This window comes from Narcine bancroftii, chromosome 13 (genome assembly GCF_036971445.1).
Source record: "Narcine bancroftii isolate sNarBan1 chromosome 13, sNarBan1.hap1, whole genome shotgun sequence".
Lineage (NCBI taxonomy): Eukaryota > Metazoa > Chordata > Chondrichthyes > Torpediniformes > Narcinidae > Narcine > Narcine bancroftii.
In genome coordinates, this window is record NC_091481.1 from 52,426,943 (window position 1) to 52,440,788 (window position 13,846).

Sequence of the window (13,846 nt, forward strand, 5' to 3'; positions counted from 1 at the left end):
ACTATACATTACACCGCAAAAGTTAAATAAATGGGACCCAACAGTATCTGATAGATGTTTTCGATGTAAAAAAGAAAGGGGAACAACAATTCATGCAATCTGGACATGTGAGAGAGTAGAAAAATTTTGGGATGATCTCAATCAGATATTAAATAAAATAACAGAAAACAATATACCAAAGAATCCAGAGATCTTTCTCCTAAGTAACATAAAAAATAAAGAATTTGGAATTGACTTGGAAGATGCACAAAAAAGATTTGTTAAGATAGCCCTAGCCGTAGCAAAAAAATGTATTATGTCAACCTGGAAATTGGAAGATAATTTGAAAATACAACAATGGTATATAGAAATGAATAAATGTATTCCATTAGAAAAAATAACATATAGTTTAAGAAATAATATTGAAATATTCGAACAAGTATGGGAGCCTTACATTAAATACAATAGCGAAAACCTACCGGGGACAAACATTACCTAAGTTGATGGAAGGAGAAGGAAAGAAAAGAATGGACTCTGTAGAATTTCTGGTGTATTTTTGTTGAATGACAACATTGTATGACTGAATTAATGCAACCTAGGTTGTATACCTAAAATGGATGAGAGGTGGGGGGGGTGGGGGGATGGCTTGGGAGGAGGGAGGGGGGGGGGGAGAAAAAGTCACTGTAAATGTGTGAAAAAGAAAAAGTGTATATCATGGCTATTGTGATTTATGGTGTGAAAAATAAAAAATTTAAAAAAAAAGACTCTCGTAAACTTCTACAGTTGTACCATGGAGAGCATTCTGGCTGGTTACATCACTGACTGGTACGGAGGCGCCAACTTTCAAGACAAGAATAAACTCCAGAGGCTTGTTAACTCAGCTTACAACATCATAGGCACCAGACTTCACTCCATCGAGAACATCTACATGAGGAGGTGTCTTAAAAACACAGCCTTTCTCCTCAAAGACACCCCCACCAGCTAGGCCATGCCCTCTTCACTCTGCTACTATCGATAAAAAGGTACAGGAGCCTAAAGACGAGCAACTCAGTGGCACAAGGACAGTTTCCTCTCTGCTGCCAACAGATTCCTGAATAATCAATGAACCAAAGACACTGCCTTACTTTTCGTACTCTATTATTTTTAGTTTTTTTATAGGAATGTTGTAAGATGGTTAGAATATGAATGTTTGCCCTATGATGCTACCACAAAACACCAAATTTTTTGACTTGTTCATGACAATAAATCCTGATTCCGTTTCTGATAAACCATTTTGAGGCTGGTCTCAGTTAGTGAGATTAAGTGGCATTGCTGGTTCATAGAGAACATAGGAACAGGCCTTTTGGCCCATGTCTAAGTTGAACTGGGGGCACGCATAGAATTCAACAACCAGAACTGCTGGAAGACCATCATCCAAGTGAAAGATGCACTTCGGTCTGTCCGGTCTTTCAACACAAGGAGATGTCAGTGTGGGATGAAGCCGATGCTGCAGGAGTACATGCTGAGAGACCTATGGAGTCTTGGTGCAGCCAAGGTGAGGGAGCTGTGGGGAAGGACCACGGCCTAGAGTCTTCCCATTCCCTGAAGTTGATGGGGTGAGACCAAGGAGAAGCCCTTCAACCAACAGAGAGGAATGTAATGACAACATGCCACAGGTGTGAGAGCGGGGCATTGAGAGAACAAAATTAGCAATATACATTAATGTGAAGGTATAGATGTGAAGGTATAGGAATGTAGACAATAGACAATAGACAATAGGAACTGGAGTAGGCCATTTGGCCCATTGGGCCAGCACCGGAAGGTATGGATGTGAAGGTATAGGAATGTATATTGATGGGAAGGTATAGGAATGTACATTGATAGGAGGGTATGCATTTGAAAGCATAAGAATGTACATTCATGTGAATATATAGATTTGAAGGTAAAGGAATATACATAGATGGGAAGGCATGGATGTGAGGGTATAGGAATGTACATTGCTGGGAATGTATGGATGAGAAGGTATAGGAATGTAGATTGATGAGAATGTATGGATGAGAAGGTCAAGGAATGTAAAATGATGGGAAGGAATATAGGTGAAGATATAGGAATGTACATTGATGGGAGGGTATAGATATGACGGTATAGGAATATATAAATACATGGTAAGGTATGGAAATGAAGGAAAAGGAATGTAAATTGATGGGAAGGTATAGATGTGAATATATAGGAATGTAGATTGATGGTAGGGTAAGGGTATGAAGGTATTTGAACATACATTGATGGAAAGGTATGTGTATGAAGGTATAGGAATGTAGATTGATGGGAATGTATGGATGTGAAGGTATAAGAATGTACATTAATGGGAAGGTATGGATGTGAAGGTATAAGAATGTACATTAATGGGAGGGTATGTGTATGAAGATATATGAATGTTCATTGATGGGATGGTGTATGTATGACAGTATACTCAGCATCTGACACTCTGGAGAACACAACCTCTCCTTGTCTCTCGTACCCGATTCCTTACAGCCCTGGGCACTCAGGTTCAATCCTGACCTCCGAGCTCTCTATGTGAAGTTTGCTTGTACTGCGTAGTTTCCTGCAGATGTTCCAGCTTCCTCCCATATCCAAAAGCTGTCTAGTGGGTTCGTTGATCACCAGTGTTTCGGTAAGTGCTGCAGAATTGTGGAATATTCATGGAATAGAGGGAGAATTAAAAAGGATTGAATAAGTGCAAATGAGACCTCGATTATCGGTTAACTTCCAGCTACAACAGTTCACTATTTACAGGAATATAAAGCAGAAACACTGATGGAGAGATTATACTGTTAGCATATCCTCATTAAGCTCGTTTACATAAAGACTCTCACTGATTACAAACCATTGAAAACATGTTTAGGTGTGTTCACCACAAAATCTCATCACACTTCCAAGTTGAACACACATCCTGATGTTGATTCCTGACTCCAGCCAATGGTTATAATCAGCAAAAGTTCACCAGGCACAGACTTTTTCCAATGAGCAAAGCATTCCTTGACCTCTACTTTCCGCAGGAGCTCCATCCAGAGCGTCCTGGCTGGCTGCATTTGCTGTGGCACATTTGCTGCAAAGTAATGGATTGCAGGTCAGTCCACAGGACCGTGAGAGCGGCAGAGAGGATCACTGGAGTTGCCCTCCGCCCACCCCCCAGCACCCCCAACGTGATCTACCAGGATCGTTGTCCGCAGAGGACAAGATACAGGAGGATACAGGAGGATCAGAGCCAGCACCACCAGGCTGAGGATCAGCTTCTTCCCAAGGGGCAGTGAGAAGGCTGAACGACCAAAAGAACTGCTCACACTGACCCTCCAAGACTCTCATATTCACGAAACAATATTTATTTATTTGTTTGTATAGATATACGGTAAATTGTCCGAGATGGTCTGGACTGGGGCTATTTCAGATGAACGATATTTTCGGAGAACTGGTAATTTTTTAAAAACAGCCCAGTAGCAAAAGCAAATCACTTGTAACTGTGTTGAAACAACAACAAGCAACAGGGGAAGGGTTTTAAAGCATGAAATAACATTTAATTCTCACCAAAAAACAATTTGCTCAAAATAAAATAAATCCAACTCCAAAAACTCGGAATTCGACTCGGAGGTTTTTCAAAAATTCCACATTTTTTTCAACATGTGACAACAGTTCTGCTCAGAGAAAATTTCCGATAACTGAGGATTTCTGATAATTTCTGATATCCTCATTTATTCAAAATTTTTCGGAGGCAAAATGATGTCATTTCGGCTTCAAAATCTTCCGGATAAATGAGGATTTCTGATTTTTCTGAAATGCTCAATTATCCAAAAAAATTTCAGAGCCAAATAGACGTCACTTTCGGATCCAAAACAATTTCAGATAACTGAGGATATCGGATAATCCAATTTGGAATGATTGGAGTTGTATTATAATACTTGTTCTGCGTATATTCATTGTCTGCGTGAGTGTTTGGTCTGGTTGTGTTTTGCATCGAGGACCGGAGGACGCTGTTTCATCGGGTTGTATTTGTCTAATCAGATGACAATAAACTTAACTTGATTTAGAGGGAACATCTTCACACAGAGTATCCGTGGATGTGAAATGAGCTGGCAGCTGAAGTGGTGAATGTGGGCTCAATTTTAATGTTCCCTTTAAATCAAGTCAAGCCAAGTCAAGTTTATTGTCATCTGATTGTACATGTACAACTGTACCACACTGTGATGAAACCAGTCAGAACACTCACAATAGAGTTCCTGTAGAAGGTTGATATGATGGTGGCCAGTAGCCTTGTCCGTTTCAGTCTTCTCAGGAAGTGCAGTTGCTGTTGTGCCTTCCAGACAGTGATAAGTTGATTGTCCATGATAGGTCACTAGTTAAGTGAACTCCAAGGTACTTGGTGCTCTCCACTTTCTCCACTACAGTGTTGTTGATGTGTAGTGGAGGGTGGTCATTCCTGGTCCACGATCATCTCCTTTGTCTTGTCTACATTGAGACTCAGGTTCTTCCTCTCACACAAGATCGTGAGATCTCTTATCTGTTGTGTGACTCATTGTTGTTGCTGATGAAGCCAACGACTGTGGTGTCATCTGCAAACTTGATGGCTCTGTTGGAGCTGGATCTGGTGATGCAGTTGTAGGTCAGTAATGAGAACAGGAGCGGGATGACCACCATGCCCTGAGGTGCGCCAGTATTCAGTGTGATGTTGCTTGATGTTCTGCTGTCGACCCAGATTCTGATTCTGAAATTTCTGTGCTGGATAACTCCAGCACACAGCATGACCTGTATCATGTTGTATCTCTGCTCCAGTCTCCCTGTTTTCCAATGTCAAAATATCCCTGTGTGCCAGTGTGGCTGTTGGACAGTGTTCATGTAGGCCAGTGATCCTGTAGGCTGGTGTTCCAGTGTTTTCTGTAGGGCAGTTTCCTGTAAACCAGTGTTCCTGTTACCCTGTTGCCTGTGTCCTTGCAGGCCAGTATTCCAGTAGGCCACTGTGCCTGTAGGCCAGTGTTCCTGTAGGCCAATGTTCTATAGGCCATTGTGCCTGTAGGTCAGTGCTCTGTTGGTCAGTGTGTCTGTAGGCCAGTGTTGTGAGGGTTGGGGTTCCAGTATTTCTGTAAACCACTGCCCCAGTGTCTCCAATGGGCACCTCTTGTGGAGATTGTGAGACTGGCTGAGTTCCTCCAGCATTTCTTTGTGTCTTTTTAACCAGTGTTTCCAGCTGCTTTGGTCCCTCCGGTTGAGTGACTTGTTTTCCTATTTTCTATTCCATCTTCATCTACGTCTCTCTCTCTCTCTCTGTGCCACTGCCACCATGTCCCCATATCCTAGTTCTCCAGTGTTCCTTTCGGCATAGCCGTGTTATCACAGCTCTGTGCTTAAGGTGTTCCTTGATTCAGGTCAACTCATACCTTCCATAGATTGCTGTGACATGGACATGAGAAAACTGTCTCCATTGGAGTGGCACGGCTGGCGTGAAGGTTAGCGCAACATCGTTACAGCACCAGCGATCAGGACCGGGGTTCGAATCCTGTACAGTCTATACGGAGTTTGCCCATTCTCCCCATGCCCACGTGAGTGACTCCGGTTTCCTCCAACTGTTTGAAACGTACTGGGGGTGGAGGTTAATTGGGTGTAATTGGGCAGCACAGACTCGTGGGGGCCTGTTACCATGTTGTAGGTCTAAATTCTAAATCCTCTGACCCTTTACCCTCAGACACAGCCTATCTCCCCCTCCCCTCCCCCTACCTTCATCAGTGTCTGAAGGAATTCACAATCTCCCCCAGTTGCTTCCCTGCTGAGAGTGAATTCACTGCTGGTTCACGAAAGTGCACCAACTAATTCTTGTTTGGATGTCGGCGTCAATAAGCTTCCTGCAAAACATTTCCCAAGAGAAGGGATCACTCACTAACCATGACCCCAGAGTATTATTCCTGGCCTTGCCTTTAATCTCGTTTTCCCTTGGGAGATTCTGACCGCTAATTGACCAATTTTGAACGAAGCCAAGAACATCATGGCATTATTGAGTTCAGAGAGACACAGGCAGAATTCCGTCCTGAGGAATAAAAACAAATGCCTTGGGTCCAAGTTTATTATGGCCTGACTGGACATGATCAACCAGACAAAACAGCATTTCTCCAGACCACAGTCCTCGCACATAATGCACATCCCACAATAATCAAGAGCATACATAAAAATATAAAACAAATATATTCAAATAATGTACTCATTGAATTTATAAGGGACCCAAGGTTATAAGTTCATCACTCTCACCGCCTACGAGAAGAAGCACTCCCCAGCCAGGCAGTCCTGATTTGGGCGCTCCTTCCTGATGCCAATCCCTCCAACATCTGTGTGATGGATGGTAGAGGTCCAAGATAATTCCTTGAGCCCTTCTAAAGGAACATCGGTAGCAGAAAGGGAGACCCCACTGATCTTCTTGGCCGTTTTGATGATCCTCTGTATCGATGTCCTGTCCAATGCTTTGCGGTCACCGTCCAACACGGACATTCACAACTGTGCTCCTGTCAAAAACACACAGAAATGATGGAGGAACTCAACCGGTCTCTCAGCTTCCATTTTGCGACAAAGATATATTACCCACATTTCGGGCCTGAGTCTTGAGCGTAAAACGTTGTCAAGATTGGCTCAGTAGCCTTGCCCTCCTCATTGTCCTTAAGAAGGTTATTTTTGAGGCAGAAATTTTCTGAAATCTTTGGATAATGGATTCACTCAGATATTAATAAAACGCAAGGGTTTCAAACACTGAAACCCCCTCCGATTAATCCCTCCTCTCCACTTGATAATGCTGGAAATCTCATGACCAAATACAGGGGGTGTGTGGAGACGTGCGATGGTCACCAGTCAAAGCAACATATGTAATAGGGTAATAGAGGAGAGAGGGGCAGAAGGAGGAGTTTGGAATTGAAGCCGTGTGTGTAGGAAGGACTAACTAGTTTATCACTACATGTTCGATGGATTCATTTTAAATTTTAAATGTTAATTGGAATGTTAAATTTAGACATACAGCAGGGTGACAGACCCTTTCGGCTCACTAGTCCGTGCAGCCTAATTACACCCGATTAACCTACCCCCCCAGCCCCCCGGTACGATTTGAAGGGTGGGATGAAACCAGGGCCTCCGGAGGAAACCCACACAGACATGAGGAGAGCTTACAAACTCCTTTCAGACAGCACAGGATTTGAACCTCCTTCCCAGTGCTGTATCAATGTCACGCTAACCGCGCCTAATCTTGACCTCCGGTACTGACTGTGTGGAGTTTGCATGATCTCCTCCCCCCACCCCAGTGACATCCCAAAGGCATGCTCGTCAATTGGCTATTGTCCATTGCCCCTGGTGGGCAGGTGAGTGGGGGGGGGCTCATGGCCAGTGTGCTCAGTAAGGGCCGAAGGGCCTGTTTCCATGCTGTGCAACGTTCTGACATTTTAACTGCAGCTATTACAACATTGGGGAGGTGGAATATCCCACAGACAGTAAGAAACTGAGCAACTGGATCATCTCTTTATTTGCAGGTTGTGTCTAGACTAATGTTTACTAGAAATCTCTTGCTGTTTGAGTAAGTGATATTCTCGCCTCGCAAGAGACAATGAAATGTCTCATCTGAAAGACTGCACCCTCTGACAGCGCGGCACTCCCTCAGCGCTCGTTAGGTCGCCCCACAGCCACAATCTTCCGATCGGCCAGAATCAACAACGATAGGCTACATTAGGTTCCACTCAGCAAAGTCCCATGCTTCACCACTATCCTGTCTGACGCCATATCTCCCGGTTCCAGATCTGTCGACCTCAGCTTCAGAGATAATCACTGCCCCTCATGCACAGCCCCTCCAGTCACAAAACTCCAAGGATGTGAACTCAAAGAAATATCTCCTAACCTATTTCCAAATGTGGACTCCTCCTCTTTCCCAATGGCTTTTTCCACCCAGGTTGAGTGAGACAAGAATGAGAGGACATGAGTCAAGGATGAAAGGTAAGAAGCTTACCTCCTTCCCAGTGCTGTAACAATGTCACGCTAACTGCGCCTAATCCTGACCTCCGGAACTGACTGTGTGTTTGCATGATCCCCCCCAGTGACATTCCAAAGGCATGCTCGTCAATTGGCTGTTGTCCAATTTTAATTTAGACATTCAGCCTGGTTACAGGTCCTTATGGCACACCAGCCACTGCCCAAATACTCCAACTGACCTACATTTTTGGAATGGTGGGAGGATACAGGACCCCTGGGTGGGGTGGGGGGAGCCCACGTGGACACGGGGAGAAGGTACAAGCTCCTCCAGACAGTGCTGGATTTGAATCCGGATCGCTGGCGGTGCATTGCGCTGAAAGGGATCATTCAGGGCAACTTCACTCAGTGGGAGTGTTTAACAAGCTGCCCGCTGAAGTGGTGAATGAAGGCTGGATTTTGACATTTAATAAAAATTTGGCGGGGATGAGAGAGGGGTAATGAGGGCTACGGTCTGGCTGCAGGCCAACAGGGCTAGTCAGATTAATATCTCGACACAGACTAGATGGGCCGAAAGGTGTGTTTCTGTGCTGGAGTGTGCTAAGATTCTATAGTTCAAATCTGGCTGCTTAGTTCTAGATTTTCCCACTGGAGAAAATAACCTCTCACCTTCTGCCCTGCCGGACCTTCTCAAAACCCCATTGCTCCATTGAGATCATCTCTCATTAGAATGTGTGTTCCAAATATCAAAATCAAACAGCAACGTTTATTGAGAGTATGGGACACTGGAAGCTGCTGCCTCATGACACAAATCTTCCATCTCTTTCCTACGTATCACACTTTCCTTGATCTGGATGTCTGCTCTGTGTTGTTTACTAACTTTCTGCCTGCGATCCTTTGGAAACTTTGGCAAGAAAAATTCCTTTGATGGTAAATCTCTTGTTTGTTCTGCAGCTCCTGGAAGAATCAGTGAGTCTGACAAATGACAACGATGAAACCATCGAAATCATGCGGTTCCACTTCATTTATATTGGAAATATTTTGTCTGTTCGGCGGGCTGCAATGAGAGAGAGCAAAGGAAAATCTTCTGTTCTCTGCAAATCCTCGCCTTACGTTTAGCCCTTAATCCTTTGCAGAGCGAAGCTTTATTTCTCCAACAACTGAAATGATTTACAGTAAAAGTCCGAAAATCTGGATGCCAAAAATTTGGATCACCCAAAATCTCTTAGCTTTTGCACGCATGCATTGTGTAAGGGCCACACATGTTCTGTCCGAGAATCTGAAAATCTGGACCGACGCTGTCCCCGAGTAGTCCGGATTTTATGACTATTATTCTTTTTTAAGAGTTTCTTTAACATTGTGAAATGTTCTTTGGTTAAGGTGTACAGCGCGGTAACAGGCCCTTCCATGCCCCCAAATGCACCAATTAACCGAGAGTGGGAGGAATCTGGAGCACCTAGTCACGCAGACACAGAGATAACGAACAAAATACTTACAGACAGCGTCAGACTCGAACATGGGCCGCTGGTGCTGGAATGGTGTCGTGCTAACTGCGTCGCCCAATCGTGCCCCATTGCACAGAGGTGTTGTCAAAGCAAGCCTCACATTGGCTCTAGAGCAGCCATTCTCAACTTTTCTTCAGCTATGGCTTCCCCTAGGACCATGCTCAAAGTTTATGGGCCCTTCCCTGTGAAGCAGGTCTTGGTTCCTTCCGCACTTCTCTCCCATTGACTACAAACAAAAAAAACATTTAAAGTATTTCTGCTTCATGAGGTGAAAAGAAAACAAGGCTTTTATTTAAATGTGCTGTTCCCCCCTCCCACCACCACCACAAGGAAAGAGAAGAGAGGTTCGGAAGGGCGTCCCAGAGCTCAGAGACCAGCCAGCTATAGCAGTTAAGTTCAGTGATGCCGTGGAGGAATGAGGCAATCTCAGATGATTGTGATGGGAGAGGGTGACACTGTCCTTGGGCACATCACACTGAAAGTAAAGATCTTCCCTTCTATCTGATGTCAAACGATCACCTTCTATAAGGTTGTTCCAAAATTAACTGAAACCAAGGCTGATGGCTGGAAATCAGAAATAAAATCTGTGGGAAATTCCCAACAGGTCAGGTGGACAAAAGCGAATTTAATGTTTCAATGAACTGGGTAGTGGATGACTCTCTATCTGCCTTACAACAGGCAGAAGGTAACTTTGCGTTATATTACGTACCCTGTACCATGACAAGAAAGGAATCGTGAATCACTTAAAACTGCTTTAACAGGTGACAAGCAATGTTTAAATGTCATTGGTGAGCTGCTCAGAAAATCTTAACGTGACGTAATTGCATCAATTACAATGCAACTTGGCCTCAGCAAAGCTGAGGTGAAGATCACTTTAGGATCTGCCCTTGTGTTCTTCTCCTTGTCCTTCCCTCAGTGGCCAATGGGCTGCTTTTAGTGCTGGGGGTACTCAATGGATCAGGCAGCATCCGTGGAAGGCAATAGACACCAGAGCCGATGAGGGGTATCGCCCTGAAATATTGACCATCCATTGCCTTCCACAGACCCTGCCTGACCCGCTGGGTTCCTCCAACATTTTGTGCCTTGTTCCAGTTTGCCAGCTTCTGCGGATTTTCTTGTTTGCCTTGGTTTCGGAACACTGCGTGGGTGAAATCTTGCTACAGATGCCTGGGTTGCTTTGCTGGCAGATTGAGCATGGGCTGAAGGTTCAGGAAAGAGGTGGGTTTGGGGCAAAGGATGAGTCTGGCCTCAAAGGTTAAAGGCAGCTCATAAGAGATGCAATTCATCAGGATCATGGGATGTTCCACAAATTCCCTCAGACTCAACCATGGAATGTGACATATTCAATGCTATGTTTCCATCAACAGAGTCCGGTTTGGGGGAGGGAGGTGGGGTAGACTTTCATCATCCATCAATTACCCAGCCTACTGCCTGTCTCCTGATTCCATCTGGAGAAGGGTTGTGACCTGATTTCCTTCCAACTTTCGGGAGTCATACAGGCACAGAGGGAAAGAGGGATAGTGTAGAAAACTCATTCTCATCAGGGGTCACAGCACATTTAAGAGGGGCCATGGACTGAAATTATGAAATCATTTTTATAGGTTTTTTAGTGTCTTAAGAACATAAGGAGTCGATCATCTGGTCCATTGAGCTATTCAATGTGATCATGGCTGGTCCGATGATCGGCTCATCTCCACCGACCTGCCTTTTCCCCGTATCCCTTAATTCATCTACTATGTAAAAATCTATCCAGCTGAAGTATAGAAGAAGCCAACTTAATGGGTGCTTCACAGGGAAGGGGGGCCATAAACTTTGAGCAGAGTCCTAACGAGCTACAGCTAAAAGGTTGAGAAATGACTGGTTGTCGTAGGTTACAACAGGGTGTAGACAGGGTGCAAAGTTGAGCAGAGAAGTGGCAGATGGAGTTCAAGCTGCATAAGTGTGGCAATGCACTTTGGACAGTCAAACTTGAAGACAAGTGTGTGGTATTCTTAACAGTGTGGAGGAACTGAGGAACCTTGGGGTCCAGATCCATAGATCCCACAAGATTGCCGCCCAAGTTAATAGATGTATGTGCTGGCCTTCGTCGGTCAGGGGACTGAGTTCAGATTTTTAGGTTTAGACATAAACTGGCCCAATTGCACCCAATTGACCTACAATCCCCAAACATTTCAAAGGATGGGAGGAAACCCACGCAGACACGGGGAGAACATACAAATAGTGCTGGTCTCGAAACCCGGTCGTTGGCACTGCAACAGCATTTTTCTAATGGATAAACTCACCATGTTGCCCTAGTTCAAGAGCTCTACAAAAAACTTTGGTGAGACCACACTTGGAGTGTTGCGTTCAGCTGTGGTCGCCTCATTACAGGAAGGATGTCAATGCTTTAACGATGATACAGAGAATTACCTTAATTGGAGATCAAGGTTTGCCAGAGCTCAGGCTTTTCACTTTGGAGCAACAAAAGGTTAGAGGTGACTTTATAGAGGTAGATAAGATTAGGGGTAAGTGTAGGGAGCTCTGAGGAAAGGGGGAACCTTTGGTGCTGATAGCTACACCTCACTAAGGTGGAGGTGGTAGTCATCACTGGACCTCATTCATCTCCTAAATCTCTCACTTGTTGGCTCCTCGTGCTACACCGTGGAAACCGCTTCAGCTTGCGGGCGAAAACGAGCAAGGGGGTAGTGTCATTACTACACCATCATCCCAACAGCAGAGCAGGCAGAAGAGGGGACATCTCCCAATGGATGCAAAGGCGGATGAGGATCCCCAACAATGGGTGGGAAGGCTCGCGAGCACACCGCAAGAACTGCCGTGGACCCACAACACTCAGGGCTTGTCGACCTCACATGTGAAGCCTGGATTCAGCAGACTGTGTGGAAAAAGCCATCACTGGTTCAATGGGCAGAAAGATGATTCTCAGCAATGAGTCATGGAGAGCTAAGAGGGCAGAGTGAGACACATACAGAACACTGCTGGCCACCCACTGCATTCTGACCTGTCTGCAGCCCGTCTCGACTATGTCTTTCCACTGGGTGGAAAGAGAGAGTGAGGCTGACGACCTGCGCAACTCTCCCTCTCTTTAATCCAAGCTAAGCGCAAGTCATGACTTCAAGCGACTTTGAAGCCATGGTCATCTTTGACTATGATGAACGAACAACAACAACAAGAAGATAAGATTATGAAGGGCTTCGGACAACCAGCACACTTTTCTAGGGGTAAATCAGAGGACAAAGGTGAGTGGAGGAAAGTTTAGGGAAGATGTCAGAGGTAAGTGAGTGGTGTGCGCCTGGAGTGAATTGCCAAGGGTTGTGGTAGAGGTTGGTACAAAAGGGACATTCAAAAGACTCTGAGATTGGCACATGAGGTAAGAAAAATAAATGGTTATAGGTTTGTGGTATGAGATGGCTGTGGGGTCGGGTTAAGACCATAGCACCATAAGACACAGGGTTATTCAGCCCATTGAGTCTGACCCACCATCCATCTATTTTCTCACTCAGCCCCACTGTCTGGCCTTCTCCCCATAACCTTTGATGCCCTGGCTAATCAAGAACCTGCCACCTGTGGCAACAAATTCCACACATTCACTGCCCCCCCACACGCCCCCCCCCTCTCCGGCTGTAGAAATTCCTCTACATCTCTGTTCTAAGTGGATGCCCTTCAATCCTGACGTTGTGCCCCCTTGTCCTGGACTCTTCCACTGTGGGGAAATTACCTTTCTACATCTACTCTGTCCATACCTTTCAATGTTGGAAATGTTTCAATGAGATCCCCCCTCATTCTCCTAAATCCCAACGAATATAGGCCAAGAGCTGTGTAAAAACCTCTCCCAATTCAACATATCCTTTCTTGAATGAGGAGCCCAAAACTGCTCACAATACTCCAAGTGAGGTCTCACCAGTGTCTGATAAAGCCTCAACATCACATCCCTGCTCTTGTTTTCCATTCCTCTTGAAATTAATGCCAGCACTGGATTTGCATAGGTCACATAGGTTTACATAGGTCAGTACAGCATGGTGGGCTGAAAGGACTGTACTGGGATGTAATGCTCTTTTTTCTATGTTCAAATACAGGCCAGATCCACGCTGTTCATCATTTTCTCTCATCCCATTCCATGTTCCCATCAGCTCCTCCCACGCCCACCTGCACCGTCTCCTACATACAGTGGCTGATTAAACCCCCAACTTGATTGTGTATGGAATGTGGGAGACCACCCAAGGACTCAGCGGAAAAACCCACATGGTCCCAGGGGAGAACATGCCAACTCCATAATAGTCAGCACCACATGGCCTGGATTGAGTGCAGATGGTTGGAGCATGAGCCAGAGACTTTATCGGCTCCTCAGCTCGACAAAAAGGAAGATGTACGGGGGATGGGGGTGGGGGGAGAAGGACTTTGCAATCGTG